Below are 18522 nucleotides of genomic sequence, written 5' to 3'. Positions count from 1 at the left end.
ATGAGTAGAAATATTAAAAGTGGAAACATCCCATGATAGATATGGATTAAAATTACAGATTTTAAAATGAAATAAATGATGGTTGTAGAGTATATAGCATGAGGAAAAAAATTTAATACAGCTAAATGTTGCAATCTGGATGTGCTGTCAGGTGTTATGCTGAAGGTCAATTTACTGGGTTGAAGTTGTGGTCTCATCTCTTGGCTGAGAATTTGGAAATCCTCTGTATAATGGTCAGGGTGGTGTCTCTTGGCTTCTTGAGTTTTACAGGTAAAAATTGCCAGTTCATAGGTAAAGATTTATCTCTCATCTTGTAAGGACAGGATAAAAGGAAAACTCGATGATCAAGGATATATATATATTTTTTCCTTTCTGGAATATGTAGGGGAAGTAGAGGGGAGACAGCAAAAAGCACACAGTTACTGACTTCTTATGTTGGTTTCCACCACCCACGATTGTGAAAAGAGGCAGAAAAAGTGGTCACTTGTATTCCCTATTTGGTTAGCCAGCCAGTTAAGAAACAGCATGGTATTAAAATGGTATATATTAAAGCACTGTGACTCTGGGCCAGGATGAAAACATGCCAGCCTAGCTCAAGTAAAAGGTAACGAGCAACTGTTTTTCCTTGGTAGCAGAGCATGAGAGCAGCCTGGAAATGAGCTGAAAGATTTTAGTTTGAAGAGTCTCGTTCCAGTAATGCTTTAAGCTAGTTGTTCTCCTTCAGGTTTGCCTACATAAAAAAACAAATGACTAACAAAATAATGACTAAATAAATCAGTTCTTAGAGCCAGCTTTTTCCCCTAAGCTTATAGTACTGCCTAATTTGTCTACCACAGGTCTTTTCACGTGACTGGTGGTTTTGTTCGTTCATGCTTGTGATGTATTTTTTCCTGCCCCTGTTAGCTTTTCATCTTGGGCAGGTGTCTGCTTCTGTATCATTATAGATACAGAAGACCCTTCTAGGGCCTTAGAAGGGGTCTTCTAGGCCTTCTACAAATGTTGAAAGTAACAATACTTTAAAAAAAAAAAAAAGACAACACACACACACACACACAAATGAAGGCAGAGAAGAGTAAGGGCCATGCAGAGTCACCAGCAGCACATCTTGTGGTGTTGTGCATGCTGTGTGCTGGAGAGGGCCTGGGAGACTGGTGAAAAGCAGAAGGAAGATGAGGAAAAATGCAACTTGCTAGTCCATGTTGTAGTTAAGTGCTATTTATCCTTTTTACAATATTTACATTGGCAGGGTTTCATTAGGGATTTATGGCCATCTGTCTTACAGATTTATTGTATATGTTGTGGATTTTGCAAATTAAAACTACTTTGGAAGTGGAATAAATCCCTTTTGTTGTGCATATCCGAACACCTGACTTTCCTGAGGATAAAGCAAAGTTTTGTGCATCTGCTTAAAACACTTCACCAAATGCTGCTTAGACTGATCGGTGGATAGTAAGAGAGCGATAACATTCAAAATGCCATTCCTACATGCCTATTTTAGCACTATGGATGGCAGTCTTCAGCTGATAAGTAGCCTGACACTTAATGCATATTTTTTTCTTTATCTTTCAAATGTGTTTTACTAGCCTTTTTTCAACTTGTCATCTTAAAACTTCTTTTGTAATATGTACCTCTTATTAAATCGTGTTAAAGGTACAGGCTCTTCAGTGTCATCTTTTTTTAAAGTGCAAAGAGAGGTGCAGCAGACGTGTGCTGTCCTGCTGCCTTCCTCAGTGCTCAGTTCTGTCTGTGGGCTGAACAGTGCAGAATGCCCCACTGAAAGTGAAATGCTGCTGTGGCCACAAGTGATTTCCCCAAAAGCGTAGCCTGTGGAAAAGAAGCAAAATCTTGCCCAGTGAAGGTAAAACAACGTTTTGTGGCAGAAGCATGAGTTTGCTGTTTTGCTGTTTGGTGATATTGTGAAAAGGCATTTAGTGCATCCCTCTGACTGGAATTGTGCTTTCACTGAACAGTTTTAATGTCTGTCTACAAACCACAGGGTTTTGGTGTTTGCCTGGGGCTATATCCAGCAACACAAGGAAAAAATAGTAGCAGTTAATGTGGAAATATTCTTGTGAAATGAAGTCTACATACAAGTTTGAATTCATCAAAACTTCTGAAACACAGAGAAAAACTTTGTGTTGCAGAAAGTTTGACAGAATTTGGGGCATCCAGGACCCCAGGGTCAGGCCTCATGCTGGCTTTCTTGCAGCTGGCAGCTCATGTGGGATCCAGTGCAGGGACCCTGGTTTGGAGGGCAGCCTGCCCCTGCTCCTCTGTGCCTTGAAGTAGAGCGTTTGCAGGTAACCTGAGGATTCAGACATGTTTTTGTTCCTGAGGGCTTTTTGCCAATACATTACAGGAGGTGAAAACTTTGATTTATTTTTTTTGACTACTTGTAGCAATACATATTTATCTGATACAGTATTTGAGGAACAGGATAGATCAACAGTATGGATTAACAGAAATAAGTCATGTTGGGAGTAACTTCTGCATTGAAGATCTGTATTGTGAGACAAAACTGAATGGAGAAGAGTAGTAAATTGTACCCATCTGTGCTGTGAAGCTCATAATATCTTTGAGGTACCAGAATGATCCCATTGTGGGCATTTTGTCTGTGCTCACTCTAAAATTTAACTATAGTGTTAACTTGCCTTCACCTAAAGGAATTTAAGTCCATTTTCTACTTGTACTACTGCTTATTATAAAGCATGTGAGAGTTGGGTTTTAGCCCTTTCACAGAAGCTTCAAAGTGCTGCTGTTTCAGCTGGAGGTCTTTGCTCCTTCCTGAAATGGCCAACATCAACACCATGACCAGTTTTTATTCTTGGCAACAAATGAGAAAATACTCTTTGGTAAATATCTCACTTGTACCCAAAGCTTTGCCTCCCACATCATTTCCACTACAGGCTCTTTCCTCATAGATCAAAAGCCTGGAAGCATGCTGAGCTCGCATGCTGCTTTTGCAGTGGTGGGTTATGGATGGGGGGGGGGATGGGGGCTGGCACCTGGGAGGCAGAGATTAAAATATTCTAGATTACAATATATCTTCCCCACATCCACTTTCTGGGGAAAAACCCTGAGGGACAAATGTTGGGTATTCAGGTGGTATTACTCTAGATAAGATCTTCTGGTGCCCCCTCTCTTTGCTCTCTCTTCCTTCTGTGAATAAACCCATCACCATTTCTCTGCATCTGGGTGCTCCTCAGTCAATTGCTCATGTTAACTTTTATAGCAAGGACTAATTTACTAACTCACAGTCTGACCAGAGGATGGTTGCGTTGATGAGGTCTGTATGGGCCACCCTTTCATGTATGACCGCTGTGCTGTGTAGCACTTAAGCTCTGCAATGTTGATTCTTCAGGCTTTGTATTTTCCTTTCAGCTTGTATTAAGCATATGTTGCTTCTCTGTACACAGGCATCTCAAAGAATTTCTCAGCTGCCTTTCTGTCATCCCTGAGTCCAAATTACAACTGTCAATTATACATGAAAGGTAGGTGAGATCAAAGTCTTCCCTTAGTCCTGCTACTTGTGCATCTGCTTTACCACTGCACAACCAAACTTCTCTATCAGAATGCTCTTTTCCAGTATAATCCTGCTACATTTTATGAGAATGATAATTTCGAGAGCTTCATGCTATTGTACAGTGGATAATGAAGAACACTTATGTTTGTAAACGAGAGACAAATTTAAAGCACGTGTGAAGGACATCTTACAAAGACTAACTTCATGATTTCCTTCAATGTTTGACAAGGATTTTAGCTAGAGTTGGAAATATTAATGAATCAGATGCTTTCAGAGTAAGACTGCAAAAGAAGGGATTTTTTTTAAAAGGTTATAACTGAAAAAGACTAATAGTGATCAGAGGTGAAGTTCTGTCTTGTGAATTTCAATGGGAATGTTGCTGCATCCTCCCTTATACTCTTGATATACCTGTTGTGAATGTATTGTATATGCTTCTAAGGAAATTGAAGGAAAAACTTTGGAAAGGATGCATCTAAGTGCTTTGTTCAAACTAAAGATCCCCAAACACAACAATTTTAAGAATTTTAAAATATTCCTCTTAAAACTGGGATGACTTGAGGTGAATAAACTCATATGTGCTTTTCAGCTCCAGCTTCATTGTGATGAAACATAATCATCTACTTACAATTAAGGACTCTTGATATTGAAGCGCTCCAATTCTTGAAAGCAAGTGTATATTGATAAAAGATGATAAGCAGTACAAAAATATCCCCTGGCTACGTAGTCTTTCCAGTGTTGGAGAAACTCAGTTGTACTGAAGCTCTTGTGAGGAAATTTGTAAAAATGTACCACTGTACTAATATATTTCAAGGATTTTAGTGCTAGTAGTTTAATATGCTGAGTAATATGAGCTTCTTTGGTCTTCAGTTAAAGCTTCTTTGTACAGGGATTTCTACCATATAGTGGTTTTTGGTTCCCTATGGATTTTGTCATTAAGCATGACAATATAGTTCATGTCAGCTAGCACTCTAATAAAAGGGAACTTCTCGTGTTTTACTTCTCTGCTTGCTTGAGCTGTTGGGGGTAGAGTCAAAAGAGAAGAAAACTTATACAAAATACTTCATTTGTCTGTTAAATTAAAAGCTGCTCAGTTGGATGTTTGTTCTGAAGATTTTGAAACTGGATGCACAACAATAAATCTCATGTATAGGGTACAGCAAGGAAAAGGATCCACTCTATTGGCTTTTCTTTCAGTGAGTGTAGGGCATATATGTCGCCAGTTGCAATGAGTTCTGAATCATCATCATCATCAGTCATTCTCTTTTCAGACATTGAAGTCTCTTAACAATTGCAAGCTATTTGAGGCCTAGCTCTTTTTATTTAGTGTGATTCAAAGAGGCCATTGTAATATCAACATCTTATGTTCTCTTTCAAATAAATTGATCCATGTCAGTGCTTCAAAAAAAAATAAATAAAAAAAAAATCCGCATCCACACACAAAACCCAAGCTAATTATTTCACTGTGTGAGGTTTAACATGGTACTGGCTGTAGAAATGACAGCTTTGTACACATCCTGCTTCATTTTGGAAATGCTTTTAATCTTGTTGTTTGTGCTAATCTAGAGAAGAAAGAAGCTTTACGTAACATCATTTCAAAGGCGAGGCATATCTGTTCTTGTTTCACAGATCTGTAAAGTGTAATTGTACATCTGAAACGTTTTCAAGAAGAACGTAATGTGCTTCAGCATAAGTTTATTAAAAATGTACTTTCCAAATTGAATTCTATACTCTAATTAGACTAGTTAAGGAAATAGGGCAATATTCTGACTTCTGCCGAGCTGTTTAAATTCAGAGCATTACTGCTCACTATGCTGATGTTACTTTTGCTTTTTGCCAATGTAGAGGTGGCTGTAGCTTAGCTTTTGGCAGTTTGGTCCATTCCCTACCCCCACAGGTGGGAGGAATAAAATTGAGATTGGTGTTTTGAAGCCTCTCTGTGTTGGTTTCTCTTTAGAAGAGGAAATCAAACAAGCACCTGGGGGTAGAGATTTTTTTTTTTTTCCCACAGCATGGATCTTGAATTCAACAGAGGAAAACAATGGGGTGCATGGGGGCATCCTCTGAGCAGCAGGTATTTGTGGCTGCTTACCGTAGCACCTCAGTCGCAGCCCGCAGGGCCCTCTCGTTCTCTCTGCCCTCTTACAGAGCAAGATGATTGTGACGGTGATTTTTGCCTTGCACAGAATGAGCCTTAAAGTCCACAGCCACGTCACTGCTCTAATATGATCTGTGAATATGTATCGTAGGACTTGTGCTATCATTAGTATAGTTGGCCTTGTGCTGGGTACTCATATCAGGGACTGAACGAGTGGGTCTTTAGGTGCACCTGTCTGCTGTCATTTTTCAAGGTGATGTTAAGCACAGAGGACACCTCAGACTTCTTTCATGAAAAGCAAGAGACCAGTTCTTTTTGTCAGAATAGCCATACCCAAGCTAGCAGGGTACACATTTGGACTTCGAAGGACTGACTCTGGCTTGATTAGCTGCACTGAAAGCTTCATTTTTCACTTCTAAGGTGAGCACAATGACTAGCAGGCTGTTGGTTTTCTTAGATGAATCTCACTTTCTTCTCTGCTCTTTGTTTTCATTTCCCCTCCACTTCCAATAAACGATCAAGCTTGCTTTGCAGCTTGGTGGCTAGGATAGATTTTTGGGATGAAGTTGAGTGAAGTGTCGCATGTTCCAATTAAGTGCTCTAATTTTTACAGATTTTACTTACTTGGAAGTAAGAGGGAATGGGCTTTTTCTTCCCCTTTCCCTCATTTAGCCAGAAATGGTCTTCTCATCTAAACTGGTTCATACATTCCTTCAGGCAATCCAATTTTTATGAAAAAAAAAAAAAAAAACTTTCATCAGAAAATCCCTGACTTGTTGTGCTCCCTGGAGACCCATATCTACTGGATTTTTAGTTTCTTTGCCTCTGACACATTGGCACAAAAAAGACTTTAATAAGAAGCAGAGGCAAACCCGTCATTCATCTCTTTCTACTGCTCTTGGATTTGTAAATGAGCAAAGTTTTCTTACTTTTGTGGTAATTATTCCGTAATGATTAAAAATACTGTAGTTCTCAGTGGTTCCAGCTCTGAATTCCTTCTTGTTGATTATTAGAAGACTCCAAATGCTAATGATAACTATTAGTCAGTTTTGGAATTCTAAATCTTTCCTCCAAATCAATTATTTGATGTTATTCTTTAACCTTGTTTTCTGGACATCTTTCTGTTTTCAGACTCAGCAGGAAAACTTAAGTCATATTCTTCATTTTTTATATTCTGATGTGTCTAGGAGAAACATCAGAAAATGAACTGCAAGTTGTAGGAAATATAACTGTGGGATTATCAGTAGCTTAATGACGAGGTTTATTGTCAATGACTTCGTGAACCTCATTACTTAAAAAAAAAAAAAGGTTTTAGACCATATTGTGAATTTAATTTCACTATTGCTGCAGTGGTTAATTTTTTTCTAAAGAATTTGAAATTAGAATCTAAATTTCCAAAGAATATGAAAGGAGAATCTAAACCCACTAGAGAACTTGTTTGGAGCATGTGAGTGGGGAAAGAGAAAGGAAAGGGGGAAGGTGAGTGGAGCTCTGAAGACCCCTTGCTGACCACCAGTGCCTGGTGGTGTATAACTGCTAGGAAAACTTAAAGCTGTTTGAGGCAACTTCCACTCATCCCAGGCCCCTGGACAGTCCTATAGTTGATGACTATATGCTCATGAGGGATTTGGAGGGGTTTTCTTGTTCATATCCCATTGCTTGTTTTCTGTAATGCAGATCATGCGTCTGATCTGCAGTTCCTCAGCTTTCAGAAGGGCTTCTGTTGTCTGCTTATAGAGCTTATGATGGACCCTGCTCGATCAGTAACCACTGTATAATACTGGTCTGGTAATGAAACTTTGCAGTTCTTCTTTGCCTATGTGGAAAGATGATTGAAATACCAATTGTAAAGCAAACATAATTTATTGTTGTATGCTACGTTATGCAGCTGCTGCTACCTCTCCTCATATGGTGGCAAAGTAATCTTAAATTTAACGTAAGTCCTGCCTAGTTTTCAAATCTATTGCAGTACCAAAATAACTGGGAAAGTTTGGATTTCCATATGTTTGTAAAGAAACAACACTTTGACTAATGAAAATCTTGAGTCTCGCAGATAAACTGTAAATACTTCAAGAAGTGTGTGTTAAGGGTGGGAATTCTTTCAGGGTGACATCAACAACATTGGCACAAACTGCGGCACATTTTAAATTAACTTATTTTTCTTTCCCAAATTTACAATGCATGCAAAATGCTGATACGGTTCAGAGAGCTGTTTGTACAGAGCAGCGGAGGCAAGTTCAGCATTATGTTTGTCCCAGCATATGAGATGTGAGGTTGGGGGCAGGAAGCTCTTTCCCTCTGCTTCCTCAGCCCTGGGTTGGAGATGGGAAGGCATGAATGAAGCTGGAATTACTGAGTGAGAAGGAGCCCCCAGTGTACGGGGTCTGGGCTCTGGCTTAGACCAGCCTTTGTGCCTTGCAGGAGAGCCGTATGGGCGGCCGAGCTGGCCCCATGGATCAGCGCCCGCCGCTCTGCTCACGCAAGGGAGTAAGTCTGGGAAACGTCAACGCATAAAACCTCTGTCAGCCCTGGCTTGCAAATTTAGAAATGAGTCAAGTCATCAAAGCATGTATTTTACTAATAAATCATGTCTGAAACTCTGTGCTATGCAAATGAGCAATGTAACCAGGACATAAGTGAGACTGACTTTGTTCCTATAAAAAGATTTGCTTACTTTTAAATGACGGGTTTGAAATGATTGAGGGGAGAGAAAAGACATGAAAAAAACTGTGACACAATAGTGGTGTAAAATAACACAGTAATGTGGGGGGAGAGCGTGTCTACCACAAAGCAATACATCTTCTAACTGGATTTTTTTTTCTTTCTACTTTTGATACCTCCCATGTGGTGGTTGCTTTAAGGATAGAGAAGGAAACCTAACAATAGTGTAGAGATTCAATTCTTTCTTGCACATGTTCTTTGAATTCATTATTTTCCCAAAAGACTGTTTCTAATTATGCAAGTCGCACCAATTTCTAGTAATACAGCTGTTGCTTCAAAATCTATAGTTTTGTCCCATACTCCTTTCTTTGAGTCCTTCAAGCACCTGGCTGATATCGTTATGGACAAAACTGTACCTTTCCCCTCTCATGCTGTTTTGTATGTAGACACAGTGTCGTCTTCCTCCAATGACAGTCACATTGGCATATTGCTCACCCCTCCAACCAGAAGACCAGCAAGTGTTTTTTCTCTCCTTTGATTTCCCAAAGGCTCTCAGTGGAGCAGTCCAGAGAAACACCAACATGTAAACAACTACCTAAGTTGCCTCACTCCATACAAAGCTTCCACCCTTGTGCTTGTCAATTGTTGTCTTTTGTCTTTGCATGTTGTCCATGCTATTCCTGGCATCTCTTCCTTCCTAACCTTTGTGACCCCAGAAGATGGTTTTCCCAGACCTAATGAGAACAGGTGAGCGTAATCAATGTGCTTGGGAGACCTGAGCATCTTTTTGCTGTGGTATAGTAAAAGAGGACAAGGGACAATAGGCTGTGTTGTTCCTCTTAATAGACAATTATCATATTCTAATAAACATGATCCTTGTAGAAAAGGATATCTGTGATTTCATTTAATAAATGTTTTTGAAACACTCAGGCAAACAGTTTTAGAGTGTACTTGTGTATGAACTGTATTTGAATAGATTTGTGGTAACATTGGTTATGCACATATACACGGTACAGTCAACCACAAATGAAACATGCCGATGCACACGTGCTAGGACTTCATCTGTCCTCTTCTAATAGTGTGATGATTTAACTAGCTTTTTAAACTCTTCTTTCCTGTGGAACCATGGTCTGTACAAAATCTGTAAGGCTTAAAAGAATTGCAAGGAATATAGAACAATGGCTAAACTATTCTAGTTCACAGTAGACATAATCTGCTGGTGTGGATTTATCTGTCATCTTAAGCAGGCACTCAGGAGAAGAATGGTACCCAGAATAGTTTTCCAACATGATTTTAATTTTATTCATAGGGAGAGATGAAATATCTGCAGATCTTATATTTCAGCTACTACTCCACCTCTTTTCATGTGACATATGCCACAATTATGAAATATAAAATCACATCAGAACTCACCAAAATATTCTTTATTAAACTTCTTGAGTCCTGAAGTGAAATCCTTCACTGACAGCAGACCATATTCTGTATTAATAATGGTTTGGAAATTATGGTCTTTTACAGTAGTAAAGGCTAGATAATCAATTGATTAAAATCAGCGTAGCTATCCTGCAAGCCTGTTCCCTTTGAAGAAAAGGGCATTGGAGTGTATGTGAGGGTCAACCTGACACCTAACCCAACACTTAGTCATCTTGCTTCATCACACCTCGGTCAGGGAACTGGCTGCCATCGCCTGGGACCTTGTGGTCCCTTTAAGTAGCCTGATGTGGTCAAATCAGTGCGCATAACATAACAAGAAGGGATCCTCCCAGAACACTCTAGAGAACACTATAGCTGCCACCATTCCCTGCAATTATTTCAAACCAGATCTTTGCTGCAATTAAGTACACAATTTCTGTTGATTACCCAGTAAGTTGTGTCCTGCTCAAGTTAGCAACAGTTGGTACTGTGTAATCAGGGAGAGGAGGGTTGGTTGGATACCAAAAGTGGGCTGAGACCACCTGCGTTTCAGAGCAAGTCCCTAACCTAGAACACCTATTTCCTAGTGTCATAACTGATGCCTGGTTCCCTGTTACTTGTTGGTTTGAGAAGTAACATGGTTACTGGATAGTCACAAGATGGCTCATGGGTTAGGTAGGAAGACTTAATTTGGTACAGTGACTGCTCATGAAAGTATATAAAAACAATTAACATTCAAAAATATCAGCTAGCTTTAGTCAAAAACTAAACTGGCAATTATCAGTAATTAATTTACAGTTATATATAGCATGATGTGTGTGTGCAAACAACTCCGTACTATGAGTTGGCAGAAGTCAAGTATTGTTTATCAAGAATTACCTTATAATGGTTAAAATATTTAATAAAGTCTGTTGTCAGATTTAAAAAATAAAAAAATGCACACCTGAAATCTAGCATTACATCCATGACTTTGTCCTTGGTTCTGTTTCTACCAGTATTTCCTGTTATGAACTATAAGATCCCTTTTTTTTGTTATTTGTATGATGCTGGGCTGCTTTATTTACTCAGTTCATATTTGCATTAGTGCATGTGGATAGAGGAATTTATTTGCCTCATCACAGCTGCACCTAAGTAACACCCACAAAGTTCAGTCAAATGTATTCCTGACAATTGCTTAGGTTAAGTTCTTCAGTAATGGATAGGTGCTATATAGCTGGCTATGGTCAAACCTTGTCTGGTTCCATCCAAGTTTATCGTATGTTTTAAAAGACTCCTTCAGTGTTTCCTTTTTTTTTAATGCTTAGTCTTAAACAATGTCTTACCATGAGACGAAACAGTTGACATTTTGTGAAGCAATTGCAGACTTTCCAGAATTGTTTCCTGATACTGTCAGAGTGATCGGAATTGTATAAATTACTTGCACCTTTCAAGCAGCTCTGTAACTTGAGCTCAGTGATGAAGCTGTGTGAGGCTTGGGGAGGGGAGGGAAATTTATGGGGTACCAGGCAGTGCACAGCATTTAAATTTCCTTAGTTGTACATCCAGTGATTGCAAGCACATGGCCTACCCTGCGGTATTTTATTAACTCTGCAGAAACAAGAAAATGTGTTTTAAAAATGCATATATACACACATTTTCTTATGGTAGAAAGACTATATAACTAAACCCATGTACCAAGAAGCAAAATTATTGAAGTAACTTATTTACAGAAAACACTAAAAAAAAAAAAGTTACTGTACTGAGGCATCCTACACATTTATGCTGATGCTGGTGTTTTCTTCTTTTATTCAGAAGGCACTGGTATACAGTGGAATCTAGTACTCCTGACCTATCTTCAGAGTCAAGCAATAACGAATCGATAACATTCTGAACAAAACAAAATATGAGTGAGATCTTAAGATCTTATTTTTAAGAAGCATTAGAGACAAACGGATGCTTCCAACAACAGCCACAAAATGGTATGAAAAAAAAAGGTAGAGCTAAAATAATGTTTTCTCAGACAATATGATGAGTTGTTTTAATTATCTCAATATATTTCAGGTAATTAGTAGAGCAGCTCATACAAGCTATCCACTTAAAAGATACTGGTGCCCGTTGTTTTGGAAGTAGGGAATGAATAATGGAGATGTGCACATCTGTTTTTGTCTTACTGGGAAAAAAAATGTTTGAGAATGGGAAGGTGGAAGGAAATGGGGGGTGAACAAGAAACAGTAAGGGTCTGTAATTCTTGAATCATGGAGGACCGCAAACTAGTAGAAAATCAGAGAGAAATAAAAATCCCTATTACCACCACCCTCAAAAAAAAAAAAAGAGAGAGGGAAAGGAATTTATAGGTGAATTATTTTAGGAACAATATCCCAAGAGGAATGTGGTGTAGAGAAGATTTCAAGTTAATTGTTGAAAGACTGTGGGGACAAACCACCCTTGTCAGAAAAAGCACTGGAAACATAATAAGAGACAAATATGGCAGCATAAGTAATTCTTTAAGCAGGACCGATCTACTCTGGAAGCTTGTGGAGCTTTTTACCTGGAGAGCTGTAAGATCATTTGGATAAACATTCCTTTGGTGTTGCCCTCAAATGCTGCATGTCTTTCCACCCTATGTTTCGTTAGTGTTATGGAGATGCCGTCTAGAAATTTGGACAGATGTCTTTCTTCCCTCTCCTACAACGATGCAAAGTCACAATCTTGTATTTAGCACACTTTACTGAACAGTTAGTTACCTTTCAATTAAGTCATTTAGAAATCAAAGGAGCCTCCTTCATACAACTCATGCCTACCTACTAAGAAGGTGTTCTTTTCTTCTGTAAACTGACAATCCCGACCAACAGCATGAGTCTGCTGTACCCTCAGAAGCGATCCTCTGGGCTGATCCTCCCCGCTACCCTAGCTGCTGTTTTTAACAGAAAAGAATGAGCATCCTTCAAACAAAGCTAGTCTTATAACCCTTAAGAAATTTTGGCTGTTTAATTTGAGTACAGGTGGGGTAAAAATAAAATAAAATAAAGAGCCTCAGGTACTTGACTGTGGAATCCTTGCTTCCTTGGAAGGTATTATTCTTCTGATCCCTTTGTAAATATCAATGGTTAGAACTAAATAAAGCTGTCAACATCTGGGAATAGACAAAGTTATACAGTTGAAACACGCTCTATATACCAGTGTACACATTCATTTTGTAGAGACGCAGATGCTACTGGTCATCTTTTTCTTTTTTTCTCTCTAGTCTCCTATTGATGCTGCAAATATGTAATGAGAAGCTGAATGGGTGATGCAATTACTTAGCATCTGTGTAAAGATGGTGAGCAGATGAAAAGCATTTAAAGGTATATCCTTGTAATGCTTACAGTTTGTTGTAGCGATACTTAATACAGAAACAAAGACAAGCAGATGATAGCGGGACCTAACTGGGTTGGACTGTGCAACTTGCTTGTTCTATTTTGCTGGATTGGTCGTGCGCTTTGTACAGCAGTTGTACGGTGTGATGAATGCTGTTTCAGAGAGTCTGCGGCATCAAGACTTCAGAGTAGATATCCACCACAGAGCAGTCTGTGCTATCGTACATTGATCATTTTGAGCAAGGACCTTTCTTCCACGTTTTGTGGTTCCCTCCCATTATTCGTATACAGTTGCCTTTCCCAAAACGGAAAGCTGATGCACATCTGGGGAGCTGAGCAATAGCCAGCCCCATGCTGGGCTTTGGGGTGCTGCCCTGTCCTGCAGGACAGGTTCCCAGCCACCGTTCTTAAGTCAGTAAAACAACTGATCTTAGTTTTCTGAAGCACAATTGTTCTTTCATCTATTTAGAACTGTCCCTGGAAGTAAAGAAAGTCTTACCATACCGTGCTAAGATCAGAAGGCTGTTAAACAACAGCACTGCCAGTCCTTTAGGTGTGTGGATATATGTAAAAGCACGTGGAAAAAAAGTAACTGTAGTTGAAACTACACAAATGAGAGGACTAATAGGGGATTTGTGTGCTTCCAGAAGGAAAGGAAGAACCAGAGTGTGATATTTAAATACACTTTTTAAAGTGCACATTTGAGCTTGCAAGTAAAATGGGAACAGCTGTACCAATTACATCAAGGCAATTTATCTCTAAAGTTGGCTGTTTCTAGATGATAGCAAGCACTAGTTGGATAACAGGGATGGGAGGAAAGGGCATCAGTGCCCACTCTTTTGTTCGCAGTAGGTTACTTCCAGAGCCTCTTTTGCAGAGGACGTCAATAGGAGCAGTCAGAGGGGAGAGATGAGGCCAGGGCATGTGGATGCTGCGGGCTGAGCAGCTGGAGGCAGCATCCTCAGCACCTCGTGTGGCTCCTCTGGACATCCACAGGGGTGGCTGGCAAGGAAATCCTGACAGCTTGTGGGGTGGTCAGCATCTGGGAAATTCCAGGCTGGCCAGCAGGACTTGATGCCAGCACTCTCCTTGTGCTCCCCAGTGAATGGTCCTGGGCTGTTCGGGCTGCCTAGGTGCAAGCATCTGGGCACTGGGTGCCAGCCAGTGCACCGGGGACGCACGTCCCAGTGCCCAGGGGTACGGAGGTGTGAGCGTCGGGTCAGTACGTGGCGGCAGCTTTGTTGTAAAACAAAATCCTATTCCCTTCCTGTGAAGTCTTTCACTGGGCTTTGCTGCTTTGCTGATGTCGACCTTACAAAATCATCCTATGCCATCTAATTTAGGGAAATGAAGCGCAAGGAATGAACTTATAAAAATTTGTTTAAACTGCATGATATTTTGAAGTTATATCCAAAATATTTAGCAGTTAAACGTGTGCTGTCTTTCATCATCTCATACCAAGATGAGACTGAAAACTAATCATGTGATTTTATGTTTGGGATACCTACACATTTTTGCAAATATTAGTGCCTCTCCAGTCTGCAGCTTGGAAAAAATTGAATATTCAGCTTGCATTTCATTCCGAGCAGGTAAGCACCTTTCTGTGCTTGGCTTCTTTTTGGGTGCACTGTTTGAAAATCTGGCATCAACACAGTCAATTAAAAAGTAGCATTGGCTTCAAGACTTTGCCTGAGATGTTTCTTCTTCTCTTTCTTGGCCAGTCACAGATATATTCATAATTATCTGAGAAGATGTGAGAAAAATCCCTGCACAACTAAACTTAATGATGGATCTGTTTTTTTTTTTTTTTTCCATGTTGTCCTCATCTTCTCTAAAGCTTTATTTTGACATATGGTATTGCTTTATGTATTGGCACTTCATTTCCTTGCACAAATGCAAATAAAGGCCTGCAGTGACCAGCATTTTTAAAAGATAAGTGAGAATATTTTGATTTTCAGCTTTTTAGGTACCTAGCATATGTTACAGCTTATTTATCAGAAGTATTTGGAAAAGAAAGTAAATAATATGGTTGTTGGGTGTGGTTTTTTTTGTTGTTGTTTTTGTTTTGTTTTTCTTCCTTGTTTTTCTCCCACATGTCCTAGTGAAACTTTTGGGGAAGATAAAAATAAGAATCATACGCAACTTTTGTTCCTGTCTATTCTGGACTTCATTACTCTGGATGGGATTAAAAATAATAGAAAATTAAAATATACCCCCAAGATTCAAGAAACATCACTCACACTCATGTACAGGCGTACAAATAACTCATCTTTCCTTGTGGGTGTTTGTAAACCTCGTAACTCAACAAATTGAGGCATAGTTTACTTGCACACTTGCAGTTGGGAGTTTTTTTGGGGTGTTCAGTGCATGACCAAGTTTCTGAGCAAGTTAAATGCTTAGAAACCAGTGAATGTATCAGGAAATATGTTCCTTAATGCTGGACACAATCTTTGTTTTGCTTTGTAGTGTTGAGCATTCCCAGAAACAATTTCCCTCTCTAGCAAACCTGAAGTCACATGCTCGTTTAGCTACACCGTGCTTTGTGATGAAAGATTTGATGTGATTGCAAAGCACTAGTATTTTTATCTGAACCATTCTATCCTTTAAAGTGGGCTAATGGCTCCTTCAGAGAGGATGGGGATGTGCTTTTTTCATCACCTTGCTATGGCAACCCACCTCACCAGACAGGAAGGTGATTAAGAGAGTTCAGCTGCAGAGGCTCTGCTGCAGGAGCCTGCCTGAAGACTTGGATGGTAATATGATTTAAAGTACCCAGAATTTCTTCCTCTTGTTTACTTCTTAATCAGTTACCTAAATGTGATCTCATTATAACAGCCTAAACAAAACATACTAACAAGTCAGAGGTGAGTTCTAGGCACCAATTTAGGTCTTAGGTATGGATTTTTTAAAACTCCAAAAGTTGTCAGGTAAGGAAAAATATATCTTCTAGATTAAACATGAATTTACAATATTTCTCCTTGGATCCCATCTTTTCAATTGAAATTATTGTTTCTTTACAGCTCTCTCATTAAGAGATTGCACATTAAATTTGCTGATAATTGACTGTTAGCCCTGCAAACATGAAGAACTTGTGGAATTTGTTATTGTCAAATGAAATCTGATTATATTTGTGCAGGTTGACATTCTGAAGAAGGGATGTGATGTATGCTAGCGTGTAAGGAGATAATCTAACGTTTCGTGAGACTTTCAGTTTCTGCGGGTTTTCAATTCTATTCACTTGGTAATTTAGCTCTGAGCATTTTCAAATGCATTTGTTGAGGGATTTTTGTCAATGGGGATTGCTGCTGTTACTATTTTTTGCTTTTATGTAGTGTATTAAGCATGGTATATCTTGTACAGATTTTATTATGATAAGGTCAGTCTGAATTTAATTAGTTTCATTTGGGTCATGGAGAATTTATCAAATACAGTATTTTAGTAAGTGGCTGTTGCTGTCCAAGTTCTGTGGCCTTGCTGTGATGATGTTTGGGTCTAGATCCTTCCTAATGTCGTAGGAAATTGTTCTACCACCTGCAGAACAGCAGTGTTGGGCAGTGAGAAGAGAAGTTCACAGCAAAGTTGATATTGGAAAGGCTATGCAGAGGCATGCTAAGCTGCAATTCCTTCCTGTAATTATCTGTACTAGTTAAATGATCACCTGTCTTTGTATGCGTTGGTCTTGGTGTTATTACAAGGGGCCTTTTAGTCCTCCAGGCTTTAGTGCAAGTGGAAAGCACTCAGCATGAGAGCTAGTTTGGACTTCTTCCAACAAGGGGTCAGCAAGTCGTCCTTAAACATCGGGCACACTGGGTCATCCTCCTCATTTGTTTGAAATATGTCATGCCGAATGTAGGCGTGAGTTTTACTAACTCTTTTAATGTGCTGCGGATATAATTAGTGTACACTTTCTTCAATATTCAAGTTTGCGGTATACAAAAGCTATGAAATTTAAGAGAGATCCACGTAGATGCAATGAGAATCTCTCTCTACAGTGCTATGGATTCATCTGAGAGCAACAGGGCTGGGTTGGAGGGATTTTGTTTTCTTTTCTGCTATGGAGATATGGATCTGGGAGGTGGATTAAAACTCTGAGTTTTTAATCAAAGGTTCACACTTTGTGGTACAGTCATTGGCAAAGTAATTGTTCAGGGTGTGTTCAGTTTGCCATCTGCACTGCAGTGGTAGTGTACCCAGCTCTGCTAGGCTTGGAGGTAATGGTGGGGGGAAGCCTGTTTCACAGGTAATTTTTCCTAAGTTATTGCTTTGCTGTTTTCTAAACCTTTCACTAAAGTTAAGAATTCAAATATTTCTTTATTATTATTATTTTATTTTAGAGCAATTGGTGAGTACTTATGTTGGTACACATCCGGTGACCTGTCTGTGGTTATCCATCCTATTTAGAGAATCAAACGTCGGTTTGCTTAGCATAGTGGTATTCTTTGGGATGTACCTAAGCCCCTTAGCATTTCCCTAACACATAAGACTGACTTTGTATTGTGCTCGCTGTCAGCGTGGACACGGCTGGCTTTCACATTTAGATAACACGAGAAGGCAGCCTGCCTTATGCCTGGGAATATTGTTTGCTTTTGAAAATGCAGGGTGGGCTCTCTGTGACTGTGTTAAGAGAGCAGGTCCCGAGAGATTGTGCTGGCCTGTGTGTGTGGTGCGCGGAGAAGACCTTGGCTTGGCCCCATGGTTGTGCCTCTTGTCCCAGCCGAGGTGAGAAGGGAAGTCCCCAAGAAAGGAACTGAGACTTTGGTTTCAGGAAATGCTCCCAAATGGGCTGGAATAGGCTGAGAAACCAAACGAATACAGGTGGATTTCCAGATGAGAAAAGGGAAAAATCATAGGAATGAAAAACAGTAAAAATCTGCCCCAACCAAAAAGACCCCAACTGATCGACCAGAAATGTCCCCCAAACCCACTTTCAGATAATAAACAGGATGATCTTAGATGCCTGAATTCATAATGGCAAAGCAGAACTCTGCAGTTTTGTGTGTGCACTTATTTACATCCTGCTGACAGGTGGGAACATAGAAATTAGCAGAATGACCCCTACACCTCCCTCAGGTGACACAAGCTGATGACCATGTTCAAAGTGTGGCCAACACAGAAATAGAGCAAAATCGTATAAAATCATATAGTGGGGTGGTGGTACGGACCTGGCCTAGTCAGGGTAGCACCGGAGTTAGGACTTGGGGAAGAACTGGAGAAGGCTTAAATGTGCATCTCCTAGGGGACTTTCAATAACCATCAGTCCTTGGGTAAAGAAGGGAGGAAGGATGTTTTCTTCTCTTCCTGTTGAAGCTCTACTGCCGAGCAGAAGAGAATGAAAGATTAATGTGGCCAGATGGGAAGAATGCAAGAGGAAATACGATTATGGCTTCATAGGTTGGGTGCTTTACAAGACAAAGCTAGTAGCTCTGGTCCCTCTTATGTGAATTTCTTATGCACTTTAACATTAAGCAAATATTGTTACTTAAATTGCAGATTTT

At 39.7% G+C, this 18522-nt stretch overlaps 1 protein-coding gene across 3 annotated transcripts in view; it reads left to right on the top strand.

Annotated features, from left to right (window-relative positions):
- The window catches only part of LOC308194891 (uncharacterized protein), a 709819-nt gene that overhangs the window by 416757 nt on the left and 274540 nt on the right, over positions 1 to 18522 (top strand). For all 3 annotated transcript variants that reach the window (XR_013950992.1, XR_013950993.1, XR_013950996.1), the window contains exon 1: positions 13024 to 15780. The gene's annotated coding sequence lies outside the window, so the exon portion shown is untranslated. Of the gene's footprint in view, positions 15781 to 18522 lie in introns of those variants that run through there.

Source organism: Anser brachyrhynchus (genome assembly GCF_964034855.1).
Source record: "Anser brachyrhynchus genome assembly, chromosome: 4".
Lineage (NCBI taxonomy): Eukaryota > Metazoa > Chordata > Aves > Anseriformes > Anatidae > Anser > Anser brachyrhynchus.
Note: the sequence above shows the minus strand (reverse complement) of the source record. Positions and strands in the feature narration are given on the sequence as shown.